Source organism: Anopheles aquasalis, chromosome 3 (genome assembly GCF_943734665.1).
Source record: "Anopheles aquasalis chromosome 3, idAnoAquaMG_Q_19, whole genome shotgun sequence".
In the NCBI taxonomy this organism is placed as follows: Eukaryota; Metazoa; Arthropoda; class Insecta; order Diptera; family Culicidae; genus Anopheles; species Anopheles aquasalis.
The window spans coordinates 63553549-63581048 of NC_064878.1; the positions used below are offsets into that span (position 1 = coordinate 63553549).

At 49.9% G+C, this 27500-nt stretch overlaps 1 protein-coding gene across 2 annotated transcripts in view; it reads left to right on the top strand.

Annotated features, from left to right (window-relative positions):
• The window catches only part of LOC126577515 (uncharacterized), a 90626-nt gene that overhangs the window by 26159 nt on the left and 36967 nt on the right, over positions 1-27500 (top strand). For both annotated transcript variants that reach the window (XM_050239187.1, XM_050239188.1), the window contains exon 4: positions 11687-11717. The gene's annotated coding sequence lies outside the window, so the exon portion shown is untranslated. The remainder of the gene's footprint in view (positions 1-11686; positions 11718-27500) is intronic.

Below are 27500 nucleotides of genomic sequence, written 5' to 3' on the forward strand. Positions count from 1 at the left end.
AAGATGGCATGGCGCGGCATTGCTGCTCGACTACCGCCGTGTGTCTTCTCCAAACTCCAGCGCGCACACCACAAGACGCTCGATGCGATGCCACGCTACTCGTTATGAAATATGCTAATTATGATCGAGATAGTGATCGTGCTGGTCATCTAGGCAACCACTCGCCTAAGCGGAACCATTTAGCCCGCACCATCCATGTAGGGTGCGTCATCCTCCGAAGAAGCAATGGCCGGCGTAGGTGCGGCGCACAATTGTTGGCCCCCGTAGGCGGTGCACTACAGACTCCGAGCCGGGGGATGGTGTGTGCAGCAAGGGCAACCCCAAACGGGAAGAGGGTAACACAATTGGAGCACGAACTCTGCCCTAGGGTTTTTTTTGTAAAGCCTTTTCGCAAACAATGGAAAGTGGAGTGCCGGAAGTTGCGTCAAATAATGACATGGCCATGCTGGTTGGCTCGTTGGTTGGTGAAAGTGAATCTGTGGGCGTGAGTATTGTCGGAGAAGACTCGAGTCCCGCATTACGACGTTTTGCGTTGGTTTGCCGCAATGAGCGAGGTGTGGTTCTAGTTCGTCCGCTCCACTGATGACCACTGTGCCTAGATCACCATCAAGGGCGATATTGGATACAACCGATTCGAATCGCAGACCGGTCACTATAAATCTCCTCTCGTGTCAACTGACCATCTCGAGCATCGTTTGGACGTCACTCCATAAATTAGACCGCCAAGATGAATCTGCTTTGGAAACTTAAGAACCGATCGTTTCGTGTTCGGTATCGGTGCCTACAAAACGGTTGCCGATGCCGCTTGCGTGCCAAACGAATTAAAATCATTAGCATAAGCAGCCGCTTGATGCTTGCTCGTGCTCAGGTTTAATGATTTTCTAATTATATTATGGTAAAAAAATCTGGATCGTTAACTATTCAAGTTCAGGCCTGAAATAGGGAACCTGGAGAAAGGACCGGTGAGCACCGAGGTCCCTGGCGCCCCATACGAATGGCCAGATGGCTTCCAGTTCAACCCAGCAGAAGCAGATTAATGGGCGGTGTTTTTGGAGGCCAGTGTCCGATGTCCAGCTTCTAATCACGACGGTCGGCGGCAGGTCAATAAACCGCGCACCCGGGGGCAGGCATTCAAATTAAAATTCCCTCTTCTTCCAGCGGGGCTCTCTCTCTGCGTAGATTAATCCGGAAACGGGCCAGCGAGTCGTGTATGCAAATGAGCACACGCTGCGGACGGCTGAGAACGGAAGAACGGACAGGGCGACACGCTATGCCGACTACGGCTGGACCATTGAGAACGAAATGGTTCTCTTCCGTTCCGTGATATCAACCAAGCACCGGTTGTATCTAGAAAAATACGGTTCCACGCCGCCCAGCATGCGCTGAAAGACAAAAACGGAGACGAACATGAATGGGAGAGAAATCTTCCCCCAAAAAAAAACCCATAGCCCAGCTGAGCATAGATGGATGGGAGGGACACACACCGGGCGAGCTCTTGATGGTCAGGTGAAATCTTGGTGACAGCCACCGATCACGGAGCATAAGAAAAACGTAACAAAAAGCCGGCCCTCGGCTTCGGGCACCGAACAATGACCGTGTCCGTCTATGCGTGGAGCGTGAAGGAGTTCGAAGATAAACGCTCGATAGGCACACGATACAGAGGGAGGAAGGGAGAGACCAGAGCGGAGCGGTCTTGGAGAAGCAAAGACGGACACCAAGAGAAAGGCAAAGACAATTAGCAATCGCTGGCCGTCCGTCCATCCGTCCATCCGTCGATCGTGCGGCGCACCGCTGGAATGCTACAGTCCGTTGGGTCCGGGACGTCCACTCCCAGGTGTTGGACGGAGAAGAGGTCGCAGTCCCGCGGGGGCCTCTGCTAATTTCGGGTTTGCACAAACCGGCGACAGATCGGCATCGGTTTCCTCCTTCGGAGTCAGTGATCTTCAAGCACCCGCTATCGATCTCGGAGCAGTTTGAAGTTTACGCTACACAAACAAACAATCAGTCCTCTGTCTTGGGCGGCATCGGTGACGGTATCATTGGTCCCCACCGGGGTGGTGCTGTATCGGGATCTCTGCACGCGATCTAATCGCGTGCCAGGGAGAGAAAACGCAAACGACGATTGGGCGGTTGGTGGCTGTCAAATGGAGCTGCATCGTATAGCTGCTCGTTGGCAATTTCCTGGCGCACGGACTGCTCGTTACCGATCCACGGTACCGTTGCTTTGCAATAAAGTCACTTTTATGAGTTCGTCTCCCCCCCCCCGAGTGATGTCAAGATCCTTGACGTGGACGCCTTTGCTACGACATAGTTCGGGTGTTTGTGGGTCTGTCGTGGTGTGTAGTTTGTTGGTTGTAGAGCATCGGTACCGGAAGCCACTAAGCCCCTTTTTGTGGTCTTTTGAGAGAGAGAGGAATAGCTAAAGACCGGGAGCGAGTAAGAAAAAAACAATCGAACGGAACGGAACGAACTACGGGCCCTTCCAGGTCGCTGCCAAGACGACGATGATTGATTTGTGAGCTGGTCCGCCACGCCGCGTGTGACTCTCCACTCCACGCCACTCCACGGTCTGTGGTGATAAAGCAATCGAATTAAGGTTTTATGTTTTGCCGTTCATCCGCCGTTTGGTGGATTGTTTCCACCGGGACCCACATGCCTTTTAAACACCGGAGGCCATTGATTGGGGAGGTGAAGTTTGTTTTCTCAATTTATTTAACTGTCACCACCGCGTGTGCACCGGCACTACCGGCACTTTCATCTGGCCGTCGTCGTCAGTCAATGCTTGCAAACAAATGAAACCGAGCGGTGGCGCAAGAAACTTCATTAAAGATTTCTAATTGAGCTAAGGAAAAGGATATTTGTGGAGAGAGAGAGAGAGTGAGAGAGAGAGAGCGGGCCACACATTAATGCACATAAAAAAATATGGAGGAGCGAAAAAAAAGAAAAGGGCGGTATGTTGGTCCCGGTTGAAGCACCTGGTAAGGGGAATAGACACTTAAACAGAGCATTAAACATTATTGGAGAAAAATGTGAGGACCGTTCGTCGGGACTGAATGGCAATTGAATGGCACAATTGCGCCCGGAGATGCCCAGAACCCCAGTCCAGTATGGTCGATTAAATCCCGCGCTTCCCTGCTCATGCTCTCATGCATTACACAATTCCCAAAAAGATTGATTAAATCATAAGCAGCACAGTTAGGATTGTTTCGCTGAGTCGATCAATTTTTCCGCCTCTGTTTCATCAAACAATAAATTAAAGGTCCGTTTCCGGTTGAGCTAGATACGTTCAAAACCTTCTAACTGTAGTAGAGCGTAAATGTTATTTAAATGCTGGATCGTGCTGGTGAAAGAGCGGCCAGCAGAGACCCTCGAGATCGAAGCCGGCATCCAATTTACATAAAACCGCCCGAAAATCGGATTACGCGGGATCCCGTTTGTCGGCGGGGGCCGTGTGCCGTTTGAAGACCATGATCGTTGGCCCTCCTGACCCGTCCATCCAGACCTGGGCACTCCCAGAAGAGGAGAAAATGGTGAAGAAGCAGCCACCGCAATACTTTCGGTTCGGAAAAAGGGAAATCAGGCTCCCTTTGGGTTAGCAGAAGAGAGAGAGCGAGAGAGGGAGAGAATCGTGGGTCATTACATGGTCGGTTCGGTACACTTTTGATCATCATCATCAGCAGCAGCAGCAGCAGCATCTCCTGGACTGGCCTGCCCTGTGACTTCCTGCAGCTGACCCATTTTCGTCTTCCATCTTTTGCTTTGGCGCTCGATGATGGAAGTAAAACCGGCTCCAGACCTGGGGGCCAATGAAGTGGCACACCCTCGCACACACATCACGACCTCCAACCGGATGCGTGCGCCCTGGGATTGTTATGTGGTCGGTCCAGGTCGATTCGGACGAGCATGACGTTCTGGGCGTGCAGCGAGTGCCGCTTTATGATTAAAGATTTTCATTCTCCTCCCCTGAAATCCGAGTCGTTCGTTGGTGTGCGATATGGTCGAGCGCCTTTTCACTTTTTACGATGCCTCGAAGCTCCAATTCCCTCCACCTCGTCTGAGTCTTCTGATCAGTGCCCGTTCCGTATGACTTCATCTCCGCCCTCTCTCGAACGTGCATCGACGACATTCGACCTCCATCACTTCCCTAACCGGTTCTCTGCAAGTAGCAAAAGCCGATGGTTCTTCTCTTTTGCGGTCTGATACGGACCGAGCTTGAGCTTGGGGTTTTTTTGTGGGATTTTCTGGCGATGGCTCTTGCTCTTGAGTGGCCTATAAAATCCCCTGTTGACCTATCGCCCGTTCCGAATGTGGCGGTTCTATGGGCAATGGATGCCGATTTATCTGTTCTTTCGCATCGCTCACTCGCCGGACACGTCGATTCCTCTTCGCATCGAGGAACAACAGAAAACTTCTCGAATCTCGACTCGAGATTGAGCAAACGAGTCTCTCGAGCTTCTCGGCACTGCAGACCGTGGCATGAGACACCATTCGCGGATTCATTAGAGCCCGAAGCATTTGCATTTTTGCGTTTGCCCACCGAAGAATGTGGGGTGGTTGGTCCAGCTGGCTGGCTGGAGTTTGTTTAGCGAAGGAGTTCGCGAGGAGCTCGCGAGGTGCTTCTTAGGCATTCCAACTGACCACATCTGGCAGTGTCTTCCTCCTTCGTCTAGCATCACCCTCTTCGATTGAAATCTCTCTCCTGGAATCTCGCCCTAGAAGGGTGCAAAACATGGCCCCGGGGGGCGGAGAAGCTATTCGGGATTTTGATTAACGAGACTACCGCCACCTTGACCGGTCGCTCGCAGTTCGATAACGGGGTCTCCTAGACAAGAGCCTCTTGTCTCATCGGTCTCTCGCGAGTCTTGAGGCGTCTGTGAAGATGCGCGCGCCCGCGCTAGAGAGAGACAGAAACATCAAACTCCCTGGTCTCACAGCTGAACTTTGCTGCTGCACATTCATACCGGTTATTATGGCGGTCGCCGATCGGGCTAGCGCCAGCCTCCCTCTAACCATTCGCCTGTGCCAATCGCACCACCAGCGAGCGGGTTTAGCGTTTCGGGATGGGATTAGAAATGGTTTGGGTGGTTTGAGGGGAGTGAGCTCGGAAACGATGCTACCTCGACCGCTGCTGACTACGGCGGAGGAAAGTAGGTCGATTACGGTATTGCTGGAGAAAATTATGCCACGAACACACGACACTATGTTGCGACAGAGCTGGTTCTAATGAGCCTGACCATGAGGTGGAGTGACTGGTTTTCGGGGTCCCTGCGGGTTGGGCCATAAATTAAAGAACTTTATCGTGATGCTGGTAGTAGAAATTGATTCATCAGATCGATTTTATGGGACATTTTCGGCGTGGATTAGACTCCCCGGCCGGGAATGAGTCTCTCGACAAGACTGTTAACGATTCGGTTGTTTAGCAAATTTCGTTTTTCACCATCGGACCGAAGCCCCACTAAATCGAGGGATAAGAATATTTTACAATCAGGCTTACATTCGATTAGGATCAGTAATCTCCATCGCAAACAATTTAACAAACAATAGAAACCTCTTTCACAACCCACAGAATGCCCTAAACGTGCTGTTTCTAATGCTGCTCTAATGTTGAATTATGCTACCATAGCGTACGCTTTCGCAAGACCTCCAAAGACATGCATCTCAAACGTGCAACGTTATTGGTGCAACTCTTTGCCTTCGCCTTCACCGTTTGTTTTTGCGTTTTCGGTCACTTGCTAAGAGAGAGGAGGAGGAGGGATCGAGGGTGGTAACACACGTTAAGTGCTTTGTTTGTCGCTGCTACCTGGTGTCTAATGTTTGCCTGGCTTCGGTTCCATCACAAATCGCGCCATTCGTCACGCTCGATAAGATCGCTCGCCGCTTAGCGCTCGGCCAGAGAATGGCGCTGGTTGCTGGTTTCTCAATTTGCTCCATAACTTGCACCGCCACTTGCAGTCCCTCTTCCCACCGGCCACGTGTAGGGGGCGTAGGGCTGTCCACCTACTTGCACATAAACAAGGTGCGCGGTGGACATGCAACCTGCTGCAACCTAGTTCGCTGGCTGGTTGGAGAAACAACGACGCGAACGCGAATGTTCATCGCCACCCAAACTAGTCCCCTCTCCCCCTCTCTCACAGGTGCATCGAATCGAATTGCGGGGTAGCGGCAACATCATGAAAAACGGTGATTTACACTCCAGGCGTGAGAAGCGTCCCCCTGTCTTTGGTGCAGCATCCAGCTCACGCGAACGTGGTATAACCATCAATCGCCACTGTCATTGCAATACATTAATCAATGCACGCGATGGCGTCGGTAACAAAAGGAGCGTTTTGCGGGCGTTGGATATGATGCTGCATCGCTGGCATGCATGCGAGGGCATGGAGCTCCAAATATTAGGAGCATCCATCGTAAATCAGTGCCCGCGTCTCCGGGCGAGATCATCAATCAAACATTTAACTTTATGCGAGAGCGTGCCCGCATAAATCGTATCGCTTTTGAGGCGCGTAGCACTTTGATTACATGCTGCCAGACACTTTGGTTGCCGTTTTTTCGTGGGACAACGGCATTACTTAGTTGCTGCTGCTAACCAGAATAGCAGCGATTTGTAGTTGGTGTTCGATGTGATGCTTTTCCTTTCGTCCAGCTGCTGGAAAATGACAAATTCAAACCATTTTCGTAGAGAATGAGTTGATCTCCTAGCGAAAAACATTTGCCAGTTGAGCAACATAACCTATTTATGCAACGATTTTGGTTTTGAGAGCGAAAAAAAATTAAGCTTCGATAAGATAAACAACCGTTAGACCTCTGGGTGCTGCGTGCGAAATCATTCGCTGAAACGATACGGAATGCTAATTCGTCGAAACGATGTTTGAGGGTCAGCCACTGCATTAATGATGCTTGTGGCCCAGATGGTTGAAGGCACCATTCGACGACGATGACGACGACGACAGAGTGCCATTGGTGACTACAGAGCACTAGCGAGCGTAGTTAGATGTTCTAGTTCCCCCTAACGCCGTCCGACGGTCTCGTGGGTGCGTTGTGGTTTGATGCATGTGCTTGAGTCATGCAGCCAGTTCGTGACAACCGACCGACGAACCGTACACCGATCGACAGCACCTCGAGCACCGGGCTTTGATCCTTTTTTTTCTACTAAATAATATTTAGTCATTTGCACTCGAGCGCTCGCTACACGGCGCTAGATGAACATAAATCAAATGGCCATTGGCTTGGGGCGCTTTTTTTTTGTTGCCGTGGCAGCAATACTCTGGTCCACGGCCATGGCTTTCTTCGTGGCATGGTGACGCCGGTGAGACCCCAAGGCACGGAGCGTGTGTCGCGTGTGACATTTCGACGGCCACGGACTGTGCTGGCCGCCCCGGGTGTTCGATCGCAAAACGGCTCACCTCGCAACCAAAGTGCAACCACTTCGTGAGACGCGGACTATAAGAAGACACTCCCGTGTGCTTGCTGTTGCCTCCTTCCCTGCCGCGTGACGGTTGAGTTGAGAACCGGATTCGAATGAAAGGAAAATCTGTCGTACGAGTTGTCAACGTTAGCTACTGTGCGCTGTCACGCCGCGGAGAATGATCTCGAGAAACTGGAAAGCAGCAGTAGCAGCAGCAGCAGTTGAAATGCAAATAGAATCGAATAGGAATTGAGTGGCCGAAGAAGCACGTTTTCGATTATGCTGCGACGAGAAGGTGACATGTTCAGTCAAACAAATAGAACAAAACAGAAAATGCTCCAACGAATGCAACTTCATAATTGTTGTTCGAGAAGCGGAAAATGGGAATTTTCAATTTCCCACCTTTACGCCAGCCATGCAGCAGCGTCACTAATCATTCATTCAGTTGTGTGAATGAAATGGCGAATCAAAAGGATCCCGGTGCTATGCTTCGCATCATAAGAGCGTGGGCTGGAAACGCGCGTTCGCGCGATCGCGCGCTAAACGTTTGACGCAAATAATTCATTTGATGTTTAATTATTCAACACGCGGCCGTTGAACGCGGCCACCAGTCGGGGTGATTCCATTTCCGGTCTGTCCGGTCTGCCCGCCTGCAGAGCGTGTGCTGCTGTGTGCACGGTCGTGTGAAGACTCATAACGTTGCCACCACCACCACCAGCAGCAGCATCATCATCGTTCACGAGCAAACACGTTAAATGTAAATGAAAAACTCATGCTGCAGAGCAAAAAAAAAAACAGAGAGGAAATGCTGGAAAATGGTACTCGCTCGCCGGTGGTCTGCTTGTGTGGTGGTTTGCCAATTTCCACGCTGCTTCTACGAAATTCCGCGGACAGTAATTAAGCCATTACTGGCGTGTGTGGTTGGTCCAATGGGGGAAAAAAGCTTGGTTGCTTCTGCACCCCGGTTATTGGCCACTGGTTCATCCGGTCACACAGATTCGATCATACGTTCACGAGCGAGATGCTGATGCTCTGGTGTTTGGTAGTAGTGCCCGAGTTAAAGCTTATCCGGTCATCCGTTCCCCGGGTCGTTCGATCTTTCATATCCGTCGATCCGTCGATTCGTCGGGTTGGTGATCCACAGCCGATGGCCCCAATCATCGATATCAGTGAGAAAAGGGGTGCGGTTGAAGGTGAAGCCATCATCTCTGACACCATTGTGTGTGTCTGTGTTGCTCCACGTCCGCGGACTAAATGGAAACGTCAGGGCTTGGTGAGCTTTGGAATTGACATCTCAACGTCGTCATCATCAGGCAGCGCCCTAGCCAGTGCTCGTCCGGATGATTGCAATCCGGCGAATAAAAGTAAAAGTGAAACTCCATTAACCTTCTCGCGAGTTCAACGGGCATCGCCGCTGTTTTCGCACATGATGTTCCGCATCAGGTGCGCTGATTGCAAAGGTTTTGCTCTCTCTCCCTGTCTCTCTCTCTCTCTTTCTCTCTCTTGTCCTATCTTTCTGTCGGCCGGATGCACCTTACAACGCGAATTGTCTAATTCCGCCGGTTAGGCTCTCGCATGACAAAATGGCAAACAAAGGCCGTCAGCGCGCAAAAACATACAATGGTATGTGTGGAGGGAGGGTGCTGGGTTGGAAATGAAGAAAACAATACGACGAAAGATTGCAAGATGCAACCGGATATGCGCTTTCACGCGGCGAGACAAACAATGGTCGCCTTCATTGCATTGCATCAGGAGGCGCCACCAACTGGCGGACGAGCGGACGAACAGAGGCAGAGTTTGCCAATCATCGCCGTGGAGCCGATTGAGATGTTGGCAGGTGGCAGGCGCAGGTGATGATTCTCATGCCAGTGTGATAAGCGTGGCGTTTTCACTTGGCACGACCATTCGGGCGACCTCACTGGCTCGGCTGATGATTGGATTAATGTTCGCCCGCCTCTGTCGGAACGTGTCTCTTCCGTCTCCGGTGTTGGGCGAATGTGATAGCGAATGATATCTGGCACAGCATTTCGTGACTCTTACGGGTTGGCTTGTTCGTTTTGCTCCACCAGCGTGTATTATGACACCTGTGGGCGCGATGAACTATCAGCTGCTTGGTTGGTCGGTTGTGTTGTGTGTTGTGCTGGGGCGGTCACAACAAACTCACCACCTTACCATATGTGTAGCAGCAAAGCGGTGAGCACACACGACTTCACGTAAGATGCATGCGCACGCAACCGCAACTTCTGGGCTAGAATAGAAAATGGTGCCCCACGCGACACGTTGCAACGTTGCTGGATTGCAATTTAATTTGAGAGTCAGGTAAGATACAAATAAAAAACCATAACAGAAACATTGCATTATGCTTCCTTCTGAGGTAGAATGGTACAACGGTTACGTGTGAAAGTGATACCACTTGATGTTAGTTGTTGTTGTTGGCATGCGTTTGGACTTGTTGCGTAACTGCAAGAACGCGCTATCTGCTCCAGGGGGTTTCATTATCATCAACACATTATGGCATCAGTTTTGCTGAAGGAATGCGTCGTTGCTACTTCGTTGCTTTCTTGGCGATCATTAGCAGGTTCAAATAGTACATGATGATCACCTTAATTGTGACTAATGATTATCTACATTACCAATATCCTTAGGGAATGCCTTCGAGGATCACGTGTGTATTATCAATTTTAATTACTTGATATTGCTTCTCGAACCTTTCTTTTCTCACTGTTTCGCAACAATTGCTACTGGACTTCATTAATACTATTTGCTCCCCCTACTCAAATCATTATTTTTTAATTGCTTATGTGTTGATAAAAAGTATTTTTTCATCGATGTTCTCAAAGATGTACTAAAGATCAAGTGTTTGAATCAACAGTTCATAGTGAATCGATCGACGTACTATTGGAATAACAACCACACACTCCTGTTGAGGCTTCGATCTCGAGAGGAAAACGGAGAAAACGCCTCTCAAGAAAGCAACATTCCTTGCGGTGCCAACGTCTACGAAAACGGAAAGTCGTCCCGACCTGATCAGAGTGGGTCAAACAAACAGTGCCTGAGAGGGTCTGTGGCTCTGATTGCACTAATTGAAAAGTCCCCCTTTTTTCCAGCAGAATGTTGTGTCGGGTATGTCTGCTCTGTCTCTGACCCCTTCCCCTTAAGCTACCAATCTGCGGTCTGCGATCTTTGGAGTCGTACACCGGAGAAGCAGAAGCGGGACGTGACGAAATGTTGCACTTGGGAGTGTCACTCGCTAGACCGACCTGGAGGCCACCATCTCAACAATCGTGTCGAACGTGTCGGTGTGCAAGGCGCCACCGCCACCGCCACCCCGTTACTGCTGGTTCTATGCGCTGTGATGATTTTGTTTTCATCTATGATTCCCAGCCTCGACCGCACCCATGGCATGACCGTCCGTTCAGGTGAGACTCGCCAGGCCCCGAAAGAAAGTCGAGGCCACTAGGCCAGCCACTAGCCTTAGCGTGTTGACGTGGTCTGGCACGCCGCTTGTGTTTGGAGTCGGCCGGTTCGCTGGTTGGCTGACTGGCTGGCGCTTTTGGTTAGTAATTTTCACTTTGCACCACACCAGAGCTGGCCCTGGCCGTATACGATATGCTGCCCACGTCTGGAGCGGAAGGCCACGATGTCTGGATGTCGGGCATGGCCGAGAAGGACGAGAAGAAGGGGTGCGCGTGATTCTGTTAGAAAGTTGAACTGCTTCACTTCTCTCTCTCTTTTTTTTCTCTGCTTTGCTTCCATATCAATCGCAAACGTTTTTCGCTATTCGAACGCAACGGTTTGCGTGTTTTCGTGTTTGTCATGTTCAGATCGATCCGGATCGGATTCGGAGCGAACTGTCAGGGGTGGCAAGCTCTTGGCGAAGTATTTGCAAGCGATACCGTTATCGAGTTCAGGTGAAGAAGTCGATAAAAAATGGTTGTGTTTGGAGATTTGATTTGTGGAAGAGTTCACCAGCAGTCGAATCAGGGAACATGGGACGAATATAGCAATAAAGCATGCAGATGCACGCGCCAATCAGGCTTTAACAATTGGATAAACGAAGGCGATTAAGGATATGTGGTAATCCCGCACGTGCAACGAGATGACGAGACTGATCGAACACAATGTCCAACAATGAATTACAAACTGAAACATCGCAAGCGCAAAAAATGGTTAATGTTAATCTGCATTGTCCCAGATCGATATTATATTTAACATAAAACCCCCCGATAAGATGCGGAGATTAATTATGTTTTCCACTCACTCTCTTTCTCTCTCTGCTTCCAGATTCATTATAACAAGCTGCGTGTAAAGCAAGGTACGTGATTAACTGAACTCCATTGGGGTGCCCTTGTGGCTGAAGAACTCCCGGACTGAAGCCGGAGATTGGTTGATCCTATAGGGCCCTGTACGCCTGCATTATCGTGGGCACCATCCCCGTGCCCACGCATGATTAATTGATAGGAAATGAAGGAAAATTAATTCCGGTCGGGGTGCGTGTGAAACCTCGGCCTCCGGGACACTGGACACTGGAGGAGAATTTGATTAAAACTGTGTGCGCCACCGCCAATTGGAAAAAGCTCATGCGCATTTGAGGTTGACAGCGGGGGACACTTGGATCCCATACTGGATGCTGGTAGTAGAGGGGATGTTGGCACAATGGCCGAACTGATTGAATTCCATAATTGCTCACACGCAGCAGCAGCGGCAGCATCGGCAATGTGCCCCCGCCCCCGGTGACCATCATATCGGTGAAGCACATGGCTCTCCATTCTGGGCATGCTTGGGGAGGAGGGTAAGGCACGATGTCGTTTCGTTGGCGACAAATGGCCAATGTTGAGGAATCATCGTCATGCACCGTCGCATCGTGCGCGCCATGATGATGACATTTTACAACAATGTCCGACATGGCGAAGCAATGCCCCGGTACTCGTGTTGTAGCAAGCCCAACCGGTGTTCAACGACCATTGGTCATCGCCATCGCCATCGTCGTCGTCGTCGGTGGGCATCGATTGTCGCGTTTGTTGCGGTTTCGGTTCGCTTGATTACTACCCGTTGGTAGGTTGGTTGCAGTCGCTGTGAGTTGTCAGTGAAACTTGAAACCCTTTGCCTAGTGCGTCTGGTCAGTCTGGTGGTCCGTTTGCAAAAGAAGCCCCCCCGTTTAGTTTGATTCTGATGGCGAAATATGCATGGCGACGAGTTGCTGCTACAGGTTGCTTGCAGATGATGATCGGTGAGGATGCGGTGAGCAACATTTTAATTATAGCTCCCTTACATCTCGTCGTCATCGGCGTCACGGAGAGTCTTACTAACCGCATACTGCTGAGGCTCATTATAAGCCAATGGTTTGTAACGAATTTGCTCTTTTTGGACGAAACCGTTCTGACGACTCCGTTGAGTTGTCCACAGGCAGGAGTCATTTGGATGTCGGCACCGTTGATGGAAGTTTAATTTGAGAACCATATCGCCCCTGGTGGTGGTTAGTTGAATACCCGCTAATTAACGAGTTACCGCCGTTACAGTCTGCCAGGGGTTTTGAGGAAGCGGTGAGATCGCGATCAACACATTTGGCAAACCGTTTCACCTTGAACGGTGGCAGAACATGGACGTCAATCTACTGGAGCGAACCGAATGCTGGATACCTGATGAAAGACCTTTTTTGCTCGATCGCCAAGCAGTGGCTCTGCGGTCTAAGATCACTTGCACAACCCGCTCGGTTTCGGTAAGTCACCTGAGATGATCCGCCGGTTCCGGGTTCTGCCGTCGGCGAACAATGGAGTCTCGTGCGCGTCTTGCCTAATGTCGGTGATGATGCGAACAGGTGATTAGGGTTATTACTCTAATTCGGGTCGAACGTTTACACGCGTGAACCGTGGCACGCCAGGCAGGGCATTACTTCATCTAGCTCACGCGGCCACTTTCAGGGTCATCGTTTGCTACAATACATGTGGGCAGCATGGTAACGACTTCGCCACTTGGAAGACTCTGTAGCTGAACTCGACTAAGAGGAGATGTTTTGCAATGGTATCTGGCCATTTTCTAGCGCGGGGTCTCGCGTCACTTCAAAGCTCCAATTGTGCACGTATGCAGAACCGAGCCCGGTCTCATGTTGCGGATCTATACTGCTAGCGAGTTACCAGACAATTACGCTGTCGAGCTGGCACCTAGGCGTGCTTGAACCAGGCCAATCGAACCCGGGGCTCACCTCGGTCGCTGTTGCCCGAGCTGTTAAACTTTTGTTCCGTGAGAGATCTGACGATATTTTGGGGAGGGTGCCGTGGTGTTGCGATTGCGCTCATCCGCTGTAAAGCGTTGCATAGCATCGTGTGGCATTAGCGACCGCGTGTGTTTCGTGGAGAAGTGTCTGACATATCTGGCGCACCGGCATACCACCACCGGAGATCGGATCGGTGGTGAGATAATGGGAGCTAAGTGACTTTGGCTGTAAAACTATCCATTATTACACGATATATCTTAGAAGATCCTCGCCGAGAAGGCCACTTCATGCGCCGATGAATTTTCGGGGGGGTTCGTCGCCTAACCCGACCATCCGACGAGTTACTAATGGTCTAACGGAAGTGTGGTTTAGAGGTGACAGAGCGCGATAATGGACAAAAACACGTTTTGTCATCCAAGTGCTGCTACTTCTAGCGTTAAATTCGTTTCTATGTGTGCAGCTATATGGCGCATGTAAACGAATGTTGTTTTTAAGGTAAGGTGTATCACACGACCACGAGCTTACGAGCGTCAATTAGTTGATTGCTAATTGAGATGTCTCGCGAGATGGTAAAACACGAGATGCGATGGCTTAAGAACGAGCCAGCCGTCCAGCATCGGCTCACTAATTGCGTCGCTTAGTGGTTCAACCACATTCCGTTGAAACACTCCTGCCAAATTATCGATTTATCGAAGAGCTCATCACCCACCAACCACCACCCAGTACCCAGTATTGGCAAATTGTCTTCTGCTGCTTCTATTGGTGATGCTGCTGCAGCTATTGAAATCAATTTTTTATGCAACAATTCGTCGACCATTTTGCACCGCTGCACACCGGACAGACTGTCCGTCGACGGTGTGGTGTGCATGGAACCGTAGCTGAAATGCCAACCATTTACGTAACGATGTGACGGTGAGGGTTTTCACCGAGGAGAGGCGCAAGGAAAACGACGTGATGTCCACGGCTGACAGGCTGAAGTGATGAAGGTGGAGAATGGCGAAGGTGGACTGGCGGCTAGCACCACCTTGGCTGCATCTGTTCTGCTCCAGTCAAGCGAATCCCTCTCCTTTCCTTCTGTGGCAATGGGGCACAGGGTGTTGTTGCGCTGAGACAGACAGAGAAAGAGAGACAGAGCGCGCGCGAATTTGCAATCTGCTCCTTCATCCCCTCGACGACTCGGATTGTTGCAGCTCAGGTGGCAAAGCTCAAGGTTCCACCGGGTTTCTGGTGTTCTTTTGCCTCTCACCTGAAGGTTTGTCTGGCCGGCGGGTCTTCTAGGTCAGGAACCATAGGGTAACCTGTCTTGATGTGTCGCTCTGATAGGAGTGTGGGACCAAGGACCAGCACCAGAACGCGTTTTCAGGAACAGATTTCGGAGACAGAACCTGCGCAAGGCCATCGTACCGGCATCATGGGATGCGAAACGATTTAATTTCATGCCGGGGGGACACTCGCAACACATATCAAGGGCAGATGCGAGCTGCATACCTGCTAGTGGTCTGAATGTGACCGAAATAACAGAGCCAAGTGTGCAAGTAAAAGGGTGGCAGTAGCAAAATGAACCATTTGGGAATGCCAGACAGGTACAGAGAACTTTGCAGAACAGCTTATTAAACCTGTACACTTTATGCAGTAGCGAGATCTAGTTTTTGAGCCATATTTTAATGTTATTTATGAACTAGATTTAAAATGTCGCTTCGCACAATCTACCATAAAATAGATATAACCGTAGCGTCTCATCGCGGATAGACGACTGATACGACAGCTTGACTCTGCTCTAACACCTCCGACCGTCATCGACGTCGCCGTCGTTTGTGGCTTTCACGCGCCCGTGCTCGCGCCCGTGTAAGGATGCAGCTTGGAATGCGCGCATTGCGGTTAGCGGTTCGTCTCGCCAACGATGCCAGCGGTAAATGCCATGCTCCGGTGGGGGTTTTTTGCACTTTTGTGCCCGTTGCGGATCGACCACCACCGTCGGTGGTGCCGTTCACTAACCTTGCGGTTTGGATTCGCCTTACAATTTACATGCACATCTTCCATGGCGGATTTCCATCCGACGTCCACTCCAACATCGTTCTGAGCCAACGACCAGAACCATCGTCGATTGGTCAGCAGCAGCAGCAGCAGCAAAATACAGAAGCCAATGGCCAACAATCATCGATGGCTGGTAACCTTCGATGCGAACAGAAGAACCTTGAACGCCACAGGGATGAAAGGGGGGCTAATCTGAAGCTTCGCCGTGTGCCGAGTGCGATCTGTGCTGAAAAGGTTGCGTACCCTTTGGCCGACAAGCACACAAATGATGGCAGCTACCGGATTCATGTGCAGGGGCCAATTTTGGCCAGACTAAAGAGCTCGCTGCTCGAGAAGCGTGCTGGTGGCTGGCGAGAGAATGGAGCGGACAATTCGAGAGGTGGCGCTCACACGCTTCTTCTTCTTCGTCATCTTCATGTCAGGGAACCCGCCAGAGCTAGACATGGCCGCTCCTTCGCCGTGCTTTGCCGTGAAATGTCAATGAAAGATTTTGGCATTTGGATAGCTGATGGCAGCCGTCGACGACGACGCGTTGAAGAGCTTGTGTGCTTGTTTGGGGGGCCTTCTGTTCTATATCACGCCTCGCGCCGGGCTCATTGTTTCTCCGTATGGTGAGCATGTCGACACCGCTGATGGCTTGGGAGATGCTGTCGGGTTTTAGGGGGCTTCTCCGATGGAGGCTGCAGAGGAGAGAGAGAGAGGTCTTATTAGCGAGCACAATGGTGGAGCGTTATTAGCTGGATATTGTGAAACATCCTCGTAAAAGGTAAAGTGATAGCCTTTGTTTGGCCTCACTTAAGGTTTGTTGGGCCGTGATAAAAACCGAATTGAGGGGTTTAGACCTTCAAATCGACCAATGGATATGATGGCAGCAGTTTGGACAACGAAGTGGAGTGGTGATGGCGATACACTTTAGATCAGAAGAAGAGAATTCAGAAAAATGAAATCATATCTTAAAGAAGAAGGTTAACCAAGTATCTCATCCATGTTCAGTATTCATTACATATCTAGCAACAACATACTACACCAGCAACAGCTCAAAACGTTTGACGTTGCCTCACGAAATGTGCAAGGAATGTGCATTAGCTACCAAGCACACCGGCATGGGAGGGTTTGGCATGCCAAATGCCAAATGGTGCAAAAGGGACTGGTTACATCACCCAGCACTGTCATCATCATTCACTCCACTCGGGACAAATCTGCAGTCATCCACCAGGAATGTCCCCGAGAGTACGAATATGCTGTAAGCAGTCATTACCCCCCAGGGAGGTTGGAGGTTGCGGGCTGGCGTATTTGAATTCAATCACAGAGTAGCGATCAGCACTTCTTCGAGTACAAACCAAGCTTCGGAGCTTCCTGAAACCCCGGTGCTTGTGCTGCCAAGGTGTATTTTCAATGTTTGTCCTTCTCTCTTCTTGATTGCCGGGCCTGTGGGGCCGACCTTTTCGTTGATGAGGATTTTTTTCTTGAAATCATCGAATTCGTTCCTTCAAAAATGACCATGCCTTTCTGGCGTCTTCGTGCAATGGCCGGTGTGCTTTTATAATTGATTGAGTTCTTTATCAAGTTCGACAGCTTGATTTCCGTTCGACCGATCCACCAAGTAACCGAAGGGGTAGTGATCGAGGTATAATTTTCTCGCAGCATTTTGAGTGTATATTTAACCCCCGACGATGCACGTATTTCAGTGACAGCTCATTAAGTAGGTCGTGCTCAGGGGATGGTGCCATGGAATTAGACGCCACACTTTTCGTCCTCATCTATACCTGGTTGTAACGAGTTCCGGTAGCAGCAGTTGGCTTTTCTTTCAAGATAAGGAAATGCATAATATATCATTCAGCATAGTCGAGTGAAAGGTCGTTTTTCATGTGATCTGAGAGAGGAATCGGAATGATGAAACAATTCCATTCAGAGCGATTTGATTGAGCGAAATTGGCGGCAAATTGATGATGCGTTTTATCAAACCCTTTAAAAGTCGTTGTGTAAAGCAAAGGATTGAGCCTGAGGACGGGTTCGGATGTAATTTAATTCAGAATTAAACAACACCCACGGAACTAGCAGAGACGGATTCTATTATCCCCGGTGCTCTGAAGAGTCGATATTATGTTTTGTCTTCACAGATGACCTTTTCCAATTTTAGGATCGCAAGTATATTTTTTTCAGGATTGCCTTTTGTTCCCTTAACGGTATCTTTGGTGCAGAACATAGTAGTGCATCAACTATACAAAACAAGCTGAAAACGATTCGGCACGATCTCATGAGCCGATTGTAATGAAAACATTTCATCGACCTATCACAACGATTATCTTTTATCGAGTGGACCCTTTTCCCGTTGCAACATCACCACTAACACCATCGCCGCAGCCCGTCGCGTTAATGAGGGAATTAATTAAACAATTAATTACAGGAAAATTGAACCCCTTTTCCGTTCGGCAGTTGTCCTTCGAGCCTATCGTTACTACCATTAATCAGCCCATAATTAATTGTGGCCAATCGATGAAAAGAAGGCTGGGAAAGGGATCAACCCTTTATGCCACTCACCCACCCCACCCCACCCGCGATCATCTGGGTCCGGAAGCGTGTTTCAGGATTAAACAAATCGGAAACAAGACGCGAACAACAATTCTATTGAACGTGGAATTCAATGTCGTTTAGCGATTCTTTCGATAACGAAGCGAGTTAAAGCGACCTTCAGACTCGAGTACACTTTGGCAAAACAATCAATACAATCGAATCGAATCGTTTCGCAAGAAGCTAAAAGAACCGACACGTGCAGAAGCTCGATATTGGCGTTTTCCAATTAATTATCGATTAAAATAGGATGCTGGATGCTGCGCGTGATGTGCTCAGTGCTGGGGAAGCACAATGCACCGAACAATGTTTGCTGCCGACAGTTTAATTATGATATTTTCGGCATTCAGCGTGTAGCACCATCACAATGTTTCTCGGAACATTGAAGCACGCTCGCCATCGGTGGCCAATCGGTGGTCAAACCAATAATGCGCGCACTTTTGTAACAAGAGTGTAGCGTACCTTCCAGTTGAATAAATTTCATGAGTGCTCGTTGTTGTACAGCATGAAAGCATGCTGTAAACACATCATCCCCGGGGGGTGGACGTGCATTTTTCGGTGACAAACGCTCGAATCTGGTCGATTAAATGGATACACTGGTGTGTGGTTGCTTGTTGCAAATTACACTCGAAACAAGTAATGCTCTCGAAAGAGAGAGAGACACTAAAATGGTGCGCCATTGCATGCCACCGACCGACCGAGCCCTCTCCCAGGCTGTGGCCGCATGGACCACCAAATTCCACTCAACAATAATTAAACTCGAAAACCCTGCACTGCCACCGGTTTTCTTCGTCTCTCGTCAGTGTGTCATAGTCTGGAACTTCACCTCTTCCCACCAGGAATGTATGTCTCAATTAATTTCGAAACATGCTATGCTGCTGCACCAGATGAGAACTCTGTTCGGCTCCGAAAAAGGGAAACCACCGACCGCTGGTTCCGCCAGGCGCCTGTCGATTTATGCTGCCACTGTTTTCGTTTTTCCATTGTTTTTCCTCTGTATTTGTGGCGCTGCAGCAACAGCAGCAACAGCAAACGGAGCATGTGGTGCAAATTACATTTTGATCAGCAGTTTAAAACAATTTGGTTGCCATTTTAAGTGCATTGCCGATTGTCGGGCGGCCGACTGGGACGTTAATCGATTTTAAGGGATTTAGTGGTGGGATAATTTATGCGCTCCGTTTAATTATGGTGCACACGCGTTTGATGGGGTGTGTTTGTTTTAATTTTATCTCATTTCCTCTCCGGTTTTCCTCCCGCCGTGAGGACGCATTCGCATCAAGCTCGAAGCCAGCTGGTTGGTTCGATTGAGCTCCAACCGGCTAGATTGATCCAAGGTTATTCGTTTGAATATGTAATTCGCTCGAAAACAAGTGATCCAAGTGGAGCCGGGATCAACAGCTGGTGCTTCGGGCACCAGCATCATCATCATCCTCCTCCTCCTTCTCCTCCTCCTGCTCTCGATCCGTTATGATGACCGCGTCGTGTCGTCGCTTGTCACACCAAATTCGTTCGTTTGCATAATGTTGTTTTTGATTTTTGCATTCGAAAATTCGGAACATTTAGCTCGTAAAATGGAGCCCACCTGAACGCCCCGTTAGATTTTATGTCGCGTGCGTTGGTGTGAACTATTGGCACCGGGCACCGGATTGCCATGTTCCTGGTTGCCCATCTTCCTACTCACGCCTCATCTCCCCTATTTAGTTGACGCAAAATTTAATGTAATCTCTTGCTGTTGCTTGTTGCTGCTCATCCCACTGGCCCCGTTTTCATAGACAGTTCATCGAGCTGCAAAATGCGGATCGCAAAGGAAAAGGGGCAGAGAGCAAAGTGAGCGAGAACCGCAGCATCATTGTCTAAGCGTTCGGTGGAGAAGAAAAAAAAAACGGTGACACCGCAGCATTAGGGGATGGGCACCCGGGAAGCGCTTAAGCTCAGGCCACCGTTTCACAGTCGCATTTTGATCCCAGGGAGATTGCCGCAAAATGAAACCGGATCAAACCTGGAACGTTACCTTGCCGTGACCGTTGACATCAATCCAACTGGTGCTGGAAGCAGAGACTTGCATTTAAAACGTTTTTTTTTCTGCTGTTGCACTCGCCTCGGTATGCAGCACAGAGATCCATTAGTGAAATCAAAAAGTGTAAAATTTACTTTGTTGCATTTTTCCAAACGAGCGCTCTGGCACTCCGGAAATTGTACACGGTGACCTTTGGCGTGCGGAAACGCGAATCCTGTGTTACGCGTCGTCTAACCGCTCTACTCTGTGGAATTGTGTGATCTCAAAAAATGGCTTAGGAGTTTTTTTTACAATCTAGCTAAACGCTTAACTTGATACAATCATCATTAGCAGCGTAACCGGACAATCAAATGGCCAATGGTGCGGTGGTTCGTCCGTTGGGCGAGCTAATCTTTTGTCCATCCAACCACCGAACCATTTATCGCACCATAAATCAAGGGGATGGTGATGGTGGGTTTTTGCTCCGAACTCCGACCCCCCCGAGCTATATGATTGTGTGCTTCACAATCGTAATCGCTGATCTCGGGCTCGCACTCTCGCCAACACGTGTGTGATTGTCTGTTTTGCATCACGCGCGAACGATGCGCGAAGAGCACGAGCAGCGATCATATCACTCTGCTCGCTTGGACCGCAGCATAAACACTGACACCGGTAATCAAACACCTTCTTCTTCTGCTGCTACCCCGATGAAGTACTTATGTCAGCACGCACAATTACGCGCGAGTTGGGCCGGGTTTTTTTTTTCTTCGCGGGCCACAGATGCCGAAAGAAATAAAACCGTTTGTTTTCTGCCTTCAGGTAGTTAGTTTTTTGGAGATTTTTCCATTTTTTTGTTCGTTTAATGGAAGCAACGGGGCTTTATGAGGGCTGATCGCGCACTGATCTCGGTGCAGCATCATCAGCAGCGCACCAGCAGGCCACCCTATTGCGTCATCCAGACAATAACGAGTCTGGCCCAATGGCGCTTGACCGTGGTCCTAATTTTTGGATAATGCGTTCGAGGGTTAGCATAACACACTCGTTAAGGTGAGCGCGAGAAGCACCAAAAGAAGCCATTTCCATTCATTTATGCTAGTTCTAGAGGTGCTGCAGAACACGGTTCTGAAGCGGCCACAGGGAGCTAACGGATCTTGAGGCTGATGCTTTCACGTTTGACCCAGAAATGTTGGTCAAGGCACTACTGCACCCAGTAGCAGCAACAATTCGGCCTTTTTGGCTTTGAATTCAATGAACCCCAATGCTCCAAGGGGTAGGAAAATGTATAATTAATTTTCATTCTACTAACAACATTATGGTGCTCCTTCTCGCTCTCTAGCGCACTCTCTCTCTCTCTCTCCCTCCGTGTCTGTCTGGTTGCATTCCCCGTGCTTGCTAGCCACACCAAATCCCGATTTTCCCGGATTCCATGGCGGGCAAATGCTGGCAAGAGAGGGGGCGTTAAAACGAGTCCACCGCGGAAGAGGGGCTTGGAATGTTAATTTTTCTGTGGTCAGCATCCAGTATGCGGCACGGCCGAGACCATCGAAATGGTCGATTACTTCCATTTCTCTGTCGGTGCCCGGTTCCGGTTGCCATCGCATCGTTGCCACCGTTAGTTGGGCGCCCTGCGCTTGTGCCCGTGGTTCCATTTTCCATTTGTTGGCTGAATAGTTACATGCGGTTGAGCCGGTTAGTCGGTTGGTGCATTCATAGAGAGACGGCGAGTGTTGCCGATGGAAAGGCAGCATGGAAAGCGTTTAAAGTGCGTTCGTTTGAGCTGCAGAACTCCCTAAATGCTACAGGTCAACCATCATTTCGTCATAAAAGTTATTAAAATGTGTTCATCCTGCCTGCATGATGCTGGCAATTGTCCATTGCGCGGCGATTGAATGAGTAAATGGCTCAATTTGTGAGCGAGAAGTGACCATTGTTGGTGAGCTCGCGCGCGCTCGGAAAGGAGGTTGATGGATGATGCTTTAATAGCAGGATAATGAAATTGCAAAATAATACATCATTTGCCATTTTGTAGAAAAGTAAGCTGTCACAGCGCGATATTAATTGCGCCATTCATACACTCAAACCGGCGTGGTGGCTTCATTTGGTTGCGTTCTGCGTTCCGGGCTAATTCCATCCGGTCACTAAGCTCTTACGCGCGCTGATGGCCTAGACGCTAGACGGCTACTCTCGCAGCTCTCATTGCCATTTAATCTCCCAAAAGGCATCTTCATTGCCTTTTGCGGGGGGACCAGTTACACGACAGTTGTTCGCGTGGAAGTCAATCGCCGTGGCCGGCGCATTCCCACACTGCAAGCACACAGCATTGTGACGCGCGGTATTGTTCATCTGCTGAGCACGGAAAGTGGTGCCATTGGTAAAAACATCGATTTGTTTTATTGTTTTCCTCGAGTGGCCATCACCCCTTACATCAACACGCACGCAGTTTACGCGCAATTGGAAGCCATTGGCTCTGGAAGGTCTTATTGCTTGGCTGGCTGGCTTAGATTGCCAACGCCGCCAAGTCGTTGACGCGGTACTCCTAATGCGTTCACGTAACCTCCGGTAGCGCGCTAGGAATGCTCGGAACTTACGGTGATCACACGCGCCCGGACAGTTTTTATGGTTTTGAGAGGCTCCAAAAGGGGGTTTCGAGAGTTTTCTTTTGAGAGCAGCAAGCGCGCGCGCGCGCTCACCTTGGAGGTCGAAAGAAAAACTGATCGGTACCTGAAGTAGCCCTTTTCCCGTTTCCCCCCCCCCCCCCCCCATTGTGGTCGCTTTTGCAGCATAGCCAGCATTTTTTGGGACCCCGAACGATCGATTCGGTTCGATTGCGCAACAAAGGAACCGAGAGCTCCGAAGTGAAGCGCGAACTCCAGTCCGATCCGCTCCGTTCCAATATTCCCAAATTGTCTAAACGCCCGATGATGGTGGCGAAGTGGGCAAGCCAGCGATCCAGCCAGCCAGTGCTCTGAATGACCGCCGTTTAAAAATGTGTCTATGGCGCCCATTACGCACCTTTTGCTGCCCCAAAAACCACCAGCTCAGTAAATAGAAAATTGAAAAATGACCAACACACTCACAACGCACAAAAAAACTACCCAACCCACCCAACACAATTATGGAAAACATGTTGCGCGCATTCGCCCACCCCCCTGGGGGCTTTATGTCGACGTTCCTTTTCGGTGCAGAGCAGAAACTGGAGCACCAGCAGCAGCAACACCGGGCTAAAGTCTTCGTTCCTTTAGCCTTTTTGGCAGCATAATTGAATTTAAATTTTATGCGGGTCCATCCGTTGCGCACTACCTAGCCCTGGCGCTCCAGAAAAGGGAAATGATGTCATAAGACGGCGCTCCAGTCGCGCGGCGCCACTAGGCGTCATTAAATTGTAGTCAGAATGTTTTGCACAAAAGCAAAAACAAAAAGAAAAAAAGGAAGAGGTGGTTGGACATAGATCCGTGGCATGAATGGCCACCAGAGTAATTTCGGGACTGGCTGGCTGGCAGGCAGCCTGGGTGGTTAAAGGTTAAGCAAAGCTTACGCAACAGCCTGCAGACGCACACACGGATCACGATGACCCCCATCATGGAGCGATGGATGGATTGATGGTGCTCGTTGGTCTGCCCTCAGCCGGCCGCCCGTTGTCCGTTGTTTACACGAGGAAAATGGTCCAATTAGCGGAAGCCCTGGTGCTGTTCGTCCTCGGCTGTGGGGAGGAAAGGTTGGCCAGCCCATCGATTCGATGGCTGCATTTTCCGAAGCTCCGAGGGCATCACTTTTCGCGCTCTTTTGATGATCGGCAGCTCGATCGATGCTGGCTGTCCGGTGCTTCGGAGATAAATTAGCGGCCATAAATTTGTTTATCCTCTCTTTCGCTGTCTCTCACCGCTCGCTCATTCTGCGGGGGTTAGTGGTGCCAATAAAACGATTAAGTGTGGTTCTTACATAAAAGTGGCGAAAGTTTGATCGCCGCGAGATCGACCGATGGACAACGATGGAATGAAGAGAAAAAATACCGATAGGTACTGTTTCATCCTTCGGAGTAACGCCTGAACGGTGATGCCGGAACCATGATTGTTTTTTTATTGTTGTTTGACCAAAAACCAGAAGAATAGAAGACTCATAGTGGATTCACCGAAGGAATTCACAGGTTTTACGTCAAGACATTATTTTGAAGTGAGGTATTTGCTGACTTCAGTGAACAGTCTGGCTTCGCAACAAGGTGGCCATTGTGTTGACCGTCTAACTTGCTACTTTGTCACGTTTTGGAATGTCCTTCGCTCTCCGAGGCAACAATCTCTCGGCTGTGAGCGCGAAAAAAGCGGTCAACGCGCGGTGCACTATCCTTAAAAGTGTGGCTTACGACCATTTGAAGGACACCTCGTGCCAGAACAGCTCTCTCTTTCTCTCTGTCTCTATCGGTTATTAATTAGTCAGTAATAATCGACCTAGCGGTCCTAGCAGCAGCACTAATAATGTGCCGATGCGCGATTTAACCGAATGGCCATTGTAGTGGCCACCGGCAGTGCTCAGTGCTCAACAGTAGTGTTCAATGCTACCGCCATCAGAGCCTCTGTGCGATGTTGGGAGGCATAACACACCCTGCGGTGTGGTTGTCACTACTGGCCTGGCCTGGCCTGGCCGGACTAGCCGGTAGGTGAAAAGCTGTTGCTGGCACCCGGGACTGGCCGAAGCTCGGCAATGCTTTGGCCCCCGGTGGCTGTCAGTTTCAAGCGGCACAGTCTCTGTCTGTGGGGTACGCGCCGTACGTACGCGTACTGCCCAAACCGATCATTAATTTTAATTATCTAACCGTACGGTGGTGGCTCCAGCTAGAGGACTCCACTGACTCCGAGCAGTGGCCAGCTTTTAGCTCTTTCTTCTCGACTCTCCGTTGCACTATGGCTTTTCGCTGCGAAGCATATTAGCCGCTTGGTTGAGCAGCATTTTTGGCTCACTGGTCAGCTTGTCCACAACACACACCAACACTCCTAACACCCCAATCGATGAAGAGTCATTTTTCATAAATCATATTTATCGCGGTGGTGGCGAATGTCGAGGTTCGCTACTCCCGCTGCGGTGGTGGAGTTGGTGCTAGAGTGAAATCGCTCAAAGTCAAAAGGCAAAATGTCACCGTCATCGGTCATTGCGTGTCGTTGGTGACCGTTGGTGTTCTACCTGCAACATGTTCTACCACGGGATCGCGAGGGTCACGAGACGCCGGGTTGGGGGCTACAAGCGCGCTCGCGCGTGAGAGGCCAAGCCATAGAGTACGCTGCGAGCTGCTGTTGCGTCATCATGGCGGTAAGGTCCTTGAAATTGGGAGTAATTATAGATCTACACACGAACTCGCAGTCTGTGCCAGATTTGAGCACTCCACCGCCGTATGCCTGCTTTAGCGTGTTCGAGCGGGCGTCTGACGATCGAGACACCGAGACATATTTTGTGATGACGCTCCGAGATAAGATGAACTACCGCTGGCTACCCTTGCTGCTGGTGAGCACACTGGTGGTGATGTCCTTTGCGATAATGTTGGATTTTTCTATTCCGCCACTTGCTATGCCACTGTCAAGTCTACGGTCTTATGCTCTCGTTGTCGCAAGCAAGTTCATTGCCATCGTGGGGCCTCTAGTTCCTGGATATAACGTCACGGTATGGTGTGGCAATTTGGCAATAAATCTGAGCATTTTATCTCACCAAATACGAACAGGATGTTGTGGTTAATTGTTGGGTTGCTCGCCGAATGAGGAATGAATTTTACCTTCACTTCCGCGTCGAGGGAGGGCTTCCAGTAAAATACCTCCCAAGGTCATGGTTAGTTGCTGGTTCAAACATTTCAATAAATCTCCTTCAGCTGGACAAACGATCCTTTCCGGTGAGAGGTCTCTGTAACTGTAATTGCATCTCAATCGATCGGTATCGGCTTGCTGGAGCGGAGGAGCCTTGGATATTGTTTTGAGTTTCCAGTGAGCGCGTCGCGGCCAGTGCGAGGGAGTTCGAATTGCAAACGCCAACACAGGGCAGGCGAAGGTTAGCGAGGTGATTGTGTTCCTGGAGTATTCAATCAAACGAGAATCTGCCGGAGACTACCTGTAGACCACTTCTCGCCAGTTCAGTTTCTTCCACTGTTTCCTTGCTGAATGCTTGACAAGCATGACACAAAGGCAATGGTGCGGCTTTATGTGACGCATCCGAAATGTAGGTCATCCATTCTATTGCCACCACCGCTGTCGCATTTGTTGCAACAAATGCATTTTTGCATGACCGATGGTGCAGTCTTTTGTGTCACCAGCCAGCCAGCCAGTCCATTACATAAAGCTTAGCAAATGTGCCCACGTGGTGCGCTGAAACTTTGATCTCGCCACATTTGACAGTAGACACCGACTGGTGACCCAATGACTAACCAATTTCACGATTCGCGCTCGTCCACAATCGAGCCAGAGCTGGCCACTGGAAGCGACTGAACCGTCAATCAAAACATGGCAGAGAGATTGTGGTGGTGTGGTCGTCGTCGTCGTCGCAGGAGAGCCCTTCAGTCGCTGAGTAGTCGGTGGCGCTGCCAGTGACGATGTTGATGGTTTATCGTTATTCAATTCTGCTCGTTGGCCACAACACAATGTCGCACGCACGCCTCTTACTATCATTAAGTGTCATTTCGATGATGAACCGTCGTCAACCGTCGTCGTCGTCGTGTCTATCCTGTCGCGAATGTCAACGTACTTCGCGGTTCACCACTTCGCACCACAGTCCAGAGGGCGCTTTGTGGTGGATGACCAGAGGTCGGCGGCGATTACGAAAGGTGCCAGCAGTCGCCAAGTCCTTTACAAGAAGATGCGGAGTGTCCGTGGTCCTTGTGGAGTGTCTGGAAATGAGCTGCTGCCGGAAGGAATCGCTTTCTGCGGCGTCTTGTCCCGTTAAACGATGCCGAATCGATGACCAGTGGACAATGACTGCTCAGTGGCATTGTCGGAATTCGCCGGAAGTGATCAGGGATAGTGACATCCATATTGGGGGTTCTCGCGAAGAGCTGTACGGGGTTCAGGGTCGCTTGATGCACCGAATCGATTCAAAATAGTTTACATTTTGGAGAGGAGTCCAACTGATCAGTACGAGTACACAAAAATCTACACATGCGGATTGAGTAGCACCATTAAAACGAAACTTGTACGTTAATCCATCGGAAAGCAGCTTACAAAAGTGGTTTTTCCCGAAAAGTGATCCAGCGAAAGGAGAATTACCTGGTAAGGACAGCTTAATCCTCTTAATGAGACCCACCAGGCTATGGATTG